Source organism: Tenrec ecaudatus, chromosome 7 (genome assembly GCF_050624435.1).
Source record: "Tenrec ecaudatus isolate mTenEca1 chromosome 7, mTenEca1.hap1, whole genome shotgun sequence".
Classification (NCBI taxonomy): Eukaryota; Metazoa; Chordata; class Mammalia; order Afrosoricida; family Tenrecidae; genus Tenrec; species Tenrec ecaudatus.
Genome location: NC_134536.1, coordinates 109,896,522 through 109,903,377, shown reverse-complemented (window position 1 = coordinate 109,903,377; position 6,856 = coordinate 109,896,522). Strand labels below are relative to the sequence as shown.

Sequence of the window (6,856 nt, the reverse complement as noted above, 5' to 3'; positions counted from 1 at the left end):
TGTGATACACACAATGCTTTTCAATAGTTTCATTATTCTATGGCATGGGTAAAATATGGATTTCTTCCAGTCAGTTGGCCAAGTAGCTATTTTCCAAATGTCCCAGAATAGACCAGTATTTCCAGTGCATCATAGGCTTGTTGAAATATTTAAATTGGCATTTAAAAAATCATTTTATTGGGGGCTCGTTCAATTCTTATCACAATCCACACATACATCATGTCAAGCACATTTGTGCATATGTTGCCATCATCTTTTTCAAACCATTTTCTTTCTACTTGAGCCCTTACCATCAGCTCCTCATTTTCCCCTCCCTCACCCCCTCCCTCATGAACCCTTGATAATTTATAAATTATTAATATTTTTTCATGTCTTGCACTGTCCAATGTCTCCCTTCACCTCCTTGTTTGTTATCCATGCCCCTGGAAGGGGGTTCCAAGTAGATCACTGTGATCAGTTCCTTTTCCTCCCACCTTCCCCTTATGTTCCTGGTATTGCTACTCTCAATATTGGTCCTGAGGAGTTTATCTGTCCTATATTCCCTGTGTTTCCAGGTCTTATCTGTACCCATGTACATACATGCTCTGGTCTTTCCATATTTGTAAGGTAGAATCAGAGTCATAATAGTTTTTGGGGGGTGGGGATGGGTAAGCATTAAAGAACCAGAGGAGAGCTGTGTGTTCCATCATTGCTACACTGTACCCTGACTGGCCCGTCTTTTCCCCAAGACCTTCTGTAAGGGGATGTCCAATTGCCTACAGATGGGCTTTGCGCCTCCACTCTGTACTCCCTGCCCCTCATTCACATTATAATTTATTGCTCTGGGTCTTTGATACCTGATACCTGATCCTATCAACACCTCATGTTCACACAGGTTGGTGTGCTTCTTCCATGCGGACTTTGTTATTTCCCAGCTAAATGGCAGCTTATTTAGCTTGAAGCCTTTAAGACCACAGATGTTATAGCTTTTGATAACCAGGCACCATCAGCTTTCTTCACCATATTGGCTTATGTACCCACTTTGCCTTAATGATCGTGTCAGAAACCTGAGCATCTCAGAGTGCCAGATTATTAGAACAAAGTATTCTTGCATTGAGGGAGTACTTGAGTAGAGGCCCAATGTCCATCTGCTTCCCTAATACTAAACATGTAAATATATGCACATGGATATATTTCCCATTTTCATATATAAATATATTTACATATGTACATGCCTGTATTTAGACATGTATAAATACCCTTTGTCTCCTAGTTCTTTCCTCTATTTCCTTTGACTTTCCTCTTGTCTCGCTATCATGTTCAGCCTTCATTTGGGTTTCAGTAATTCCTCTTAGTTATTTTTAAAGACCATTTTTATTATTTTTTAGTTAAAGAAAAACAGACTTTTCCAAAGGCCAGGAGGAAGTAGGGTGTGCAATTCTCACAGTTCTCGCTCTGGCACCCCAGGGGCCCTGGAAGGGGCCTCCTGGAAGGAGAAGGTGTACAACAGGACCTCAGAGAGGTTCCACAACTGGGCTGGGTGAGGCAGCAGCCCCCCCCTTGGTCACGGGAGTGGATGAATCTATCTCTAGTGGGTTGGCATTAGTAACACTTGGGGGTGGGGTATCAAACTAAGGACTAATATAAAGAGCTGAGAGCAGCTCATTCAGTTGGATTCTGAATCACAATCAGGAACTAGTCGTTATCTGATATAGCCATAATTTCATTTTTCTTGGAATGAATTTGAAGGAAGGTGAGATCATTCTGGGGGTCAATTTCCTGGGTGTCATCTTGCCTTCAAGTTGAAGTTGTGCATGAGGTTGCCGTACTGTTTGGGAGTGGGATTGTCCATGATGCTTTTGATGGGAATGCCTTCCATGTTCACTGCAACGATCCCCTGCACACCCTTCTGGCTCTGCAGCCACTTCAGGGTTCTTCCACCTCTGCTCAGTGGGCTGGGAGAGGCTGAATGGGGCAGAAAGCACTCAGAAGAGCCTCACCCACAGTTTCCGGGAAACATGATCATTATTGCTATGATGTAACAAAGCCAAAGACACCCGGCTGTGAGCACCAAGAACCAGACTCCCCCCTCCATTGGTTCTCCATTAATTCCTGGAGGCTTGTTTTGGGCCAACGCTTTCCTGGCAGCTTGCACTTCTTCCTTGAGTACCCTTGATTCTGGTTCATGTACGACTTACTTCCTAAGACAGTGGAATGTTGACTAGCTCTTTCTGCACAGTGACTGTATAGTCTTTCCATCTCCTTTTGAGGCATGCCACGTCATGCAGCATTTTGCCTATAGAAGCTTTCAATATTTCAACTCGAGGCCTGACTATTTCTTTGAGTTCTTTCAGTTTAAGGTGCTGAGCTCGTTCTTCCACTTGGCATTCTAATGTGACACCTGTGCGCTCTTCATTACAATACTGGGCTTTCTCTTCTCAGGCCAGCCTTTGAAATTTTCTATTTAGTGTTTCCACTTTCATCATTTCTTCCCTTTGCTTTAGCTACTCTCTTCATAAGATCAAGTTTCAGTATCTACTGACATCCACTTTGATCTTTTCTCTCTTTCCTCTCTTTTAAAAGGCCTACTGCTTTTTTGTCGTGAGAGATTTATTGATGTCTTCAAGCAGCTCATCAGACCGGCTGTCAATAGTGCTCAGTGCATCAGATCTGTTCTTGGGATGCTCCTCAAGTTCAGCTGTGATAGACTCAAGGTTGTACTTTGGCTCTCGTGGAATTATTTTCACGTTCTTCAGCTTTATCCTGAACTTACATATGACCAACTGATGGTCTGTTATCAGTCAGCCCTAGCCTGGCTTTAGATGCTGATATTGAGATTCTCCCACGTCTGCTCCCACAGATGTGGTCCCGTTAATTTCTGCATTCTATCTGGAGAAGTCCATGTGTGCAATTGCCTTTTGTGATGTTCACAAAAAGCTATTTGCTATGAACAAGTTCTTGGTTTTGCAAAATTCTATCATGCAATCTCCAGCTCAATTTCTATGAACATGTCCATGTTTTCCAAAGACGTTTCCTTCCTCTGTGTTTCCAACTTTTCCATAACAATTACCAATAATTATGAATGCATCCTGATTGCATGTTTGATCAATTTCAGATTGAAGTCATTAGTTGAATTCTTCACTTTCTTCCTGACTAGCGTTTGTGGGTGGTGCATACATTTGAATAATAGTTGCATTGACTGGGTCTCCTTGAAGGCAAATAGATATAATCCACTGACCCCATGGTACTTCAGGAAGGATTTTGCAATGGCCTTTTTGACCATGAATGCCACACCATTCCTCTTGATTGTGGTATTCCTGGAAGAGTAAACCATGATTTTCTGACTCAAATGATGTAATACCAGTCCATTTCAGCTCACTCACGACTAGGATATTGATCTTTATGCATTCCATTTCATTTTTGATGACTTCCAAATTTTCTAAATTCATACTCCACACCTTCCATGTGCCGATCATTAGCAGCGTTTGCAGCTGTTTTTCCTTACTGTGAGTCCTGTTCCATCAGAAAATGAACACCCTGAAGGTTCCAGTCACTAGTTTCAAAGCCTAAGATAAACTATATGGTGCTTTAGTGGCATAATGAGTTACAAACACATTGAAGTGCTACCCCTGAGATCAGTAGTTCGAATCCACCAGCACCTCCTTGGGAAAAGGGGGAGATTGCTTGTGCTATAAAGATCTACAGCCTTGGAAACCCGTAGGGCAGTGGTTCTCAACCTGTGGGTCGCAACTCCTGTGGGGATCTAATGACCCTTCCACAGGGTCACCCGATTCGTAACAGTGGCAAAATGACAGTGATGAAGTAGCAACAAAAATAATTTTATGGTTGGGGGTGTCACCATCACATGAGGAACTGTATGAAAGGGTCGTGGCATTAGGAAGTTGGAGAACCACAGCCGTAGGGACTCTTCTGCTATGTCTTATAAGAAGCCACAGAGTCAGGACTGACTCGATGGCAGTGAATTTGAAAATAAAATATAAGGAGTCCTGGTGGCAGCAGGTTATGATTTGAACTGCTAACCACGGTGTCAGGAATTCAAACCTACCAGCTGCTCTGTGGGAGAATCATGAGACTTTATCTCCCAGCCTTGGACACCTACAGGGGCATTTCTGCTCTGTCCTACAGGGTTCTGATTGGCCAGAATTGGATTGATGGTCCAGGATGTTAAGGCAAAGTATGTACTTCTTTAGTCACTTTCTTCTTGTTTCTTTTGTTTTCAATGTGTATAAGCCATTGGGTTTTATTATTATCATCATCATTATTTTTAATCACTGTATTAAGTGCTCTTACAGATATCATACCATCCCACAGTTCAGTCATTTCTAGCCATACTGTACAATTGCGACCACAGTCAATTTCAGAACATTTTCCTTCTTCTTGAACTCCCTCCTATCAGCTCCCCTTAAGCCACTGGCTTTTAAATACACTCAAAATGTCCCCAGGCTGGCATTTCTAATCTAGTATCCACCACTAATCACTTCGCAATGCCGTGGCGGCTTAGCCCACGCATGAGCCTTCCATAGCGCGCGCGCACCGTCCTGCGCACTTTGTGATGCCAAGGGTTGTAGTGTTGTCAACCGTGCAGTACTCCCTCGTCCGTTCGCACACTCTGCGGATCATAACACACGATGAATAATCTTGGTCTTGTCACCCAGTGCCTCTAATATCAGGCTGTAGCTTGGAACTCTGAATCGTGAGCAAATGGATGAGAACATGGGGAAAGTTGAGCTAATGTTCAACAGTGGACGTACATAGAAGAGCCCGTTCTTTGTAATTAGCTGCAGTTTTTCCTGTGGGGCTCGCCAAAGCATCTTTCGGAGGGCTTTTCCAAGCTGGTTCCATTTACTTTCTTCATTTATCTGAGTACTAGATAGCCATGCAGTAAATCATCCTTTTGAAAATCTTTCTTTTGTTATGTGAACATATTTTCCCCCTGAGGAATGTCCAGAGGTCCGGGACAAGAAGAATAATTACCCCCCAAAATGTGTATGTTCTAATCTCTGATACATGTGGATCTGTTAGCTTACACAGTAAAAGAACATTACAATTGTAAATGGAATTAAAGCTGTTAATCAATGTACCAGGACCTTGGTGGTGTTTTGACTTATGTGCTTGACTGCTAGCCAGAAGGTCAGAAGTTTAAACCCTTTATCTTCTCTATGGTGGAAAGATAAGATTTTATGCTCTCTTAAACCTTTACAGTCTTGGGGACACAAAGGTACAGTCTTCTTTTAGGACCACTGCAAGTCAGAGTTGACTCGATGGTGAGGAATTTGTTTTTCTCAACTCAGCTTACCTTTAAAGATGGAGAGTAAGTAGCTCATAGTGTCTAGGTGAGTTCTTCGTAATGTCAGTGTTCATAAAAGTAGGTGAAGAAAGCAGAAAAGTAGGTTTAAGTTGTGAAATGTAAAGAATACATTTTTGTTTTGTTTTTTCTACTGCTTGCTTGCTTTGGAAACACATGAAAGGGACGTGAGCCACAGAGGCTTGAAATAGTATGGAAATGGGTTCTTTTCTATTGTCGACAGAAAATAATGGATCATACTGACATATTTTTGTCTCAGACTATAGTCCAACAGAATTATACAATTCTACATATGTTTGCATTGTTTAAGCCACTAAATTTGCAAATGTTACAGCAATAATAGAAAATGATTGCAGTCTTTAAGAAAGCTTGGTTGGAAGGATGTTGAGCTGAGATTACGTAGTGCTAGAGGTAAGTGGAAAATGGCAGCTGAATTTTTTGGGTGATATTTGTTTTCTCATTTTTGCATATACCCCTTCACACCCTATTCTAACAATTACTTGCAAATTTCTAAGGACAAAAAATATTTTATTTATATTTGTACCACTTCTAATTATTATTTCCATGTATTATACATGCTAGGTGTTTAAATAATCAAATGTGTTGAATTTATGGTTGACTAAGAGGATGTTAATTAAAGCAATAAAGGAAGAAAACAATATTTCCATATTTTTTAGAGATACAGCTATATATTTATTTCTATGGGGAACACTCTGTATTATTACCCAAGTAAGTAGAGAATTGCTAGAGATATAAATTTTAGCACATTACAAGCACTGGATTAGGGAGGAACTATTACTTTCTATTGGTTGAGCACAGTACTCCCAGCTAGAGAAGGGAAGATGAGATCTCTTGAGCCTACTCCCATTATTAAAAATAAAATCATCTGTCTTTGAATGTAAGTAATATTTTCTACTTCTCTTCATTCCCCACTCATTATCCCCTTTCCTTTTTATCCTCCAGGCTTAGTCAATTCATGTTATTGCTCTTTTATAACCCTGTTTATGGCCACAGATGAGGATGAATTCTGAGTTTTGTGCTTGGAGAATCTTTAAGAGCTGGTCAGTGAATCTCTGGTAGGAGAGACTTAGTGAATACCCTCTCATTCCAGAGATGAAGCAATTGTAGTTCTCAAAAATATAATCAAAGGTAGGTTTTGGAAAGAAGTACAAACCCTGGATGAGTTATAAAGGTCATAAATATCAAGCATCTCACCTTCCCAACAGGATTGTTGAAGAAAAGGCGGGTGCATAAGGAAATGTCATGAGGAAAGCTGATGATGCCCAGCTATCCAAAGATATCATGCCTGGGGTCTTACAGACTTGAAGATAAACAAGTGGCCATCTGTGTGAACATGAGGTGTTGATGGGATCAGGCGTGAACATGATCCACAGCCTGTGTGACCATGACATTTCGATGGGATCAGGTATTAGGCATCAAAGAACAAAAAATCATATCATTGTAAATGAGGGTGAGTGCAGAGTGGGGACCCAAAGCCCATCTGTAGGCAACTGGACATCCCCTTACAGAAGGGTCACAGGGAGGAGATGA

At 41.3% G+C, this 6,856-nt stretch overlaps 1 pseudogene; it reads right to left on the bottom strand.

The window, feature by feature from the left end:
- Positions 1-1,641: 1,641 nt before the first annotated feature.
- Positions 1,642-2,253, bottom strand: LOC142452451 (dynein light chain roadblock-type 1 pseudogene; annotated as a pseudogene).
- Positions 2,254-6,856: the final 4,603 nt, after the last annotated feature.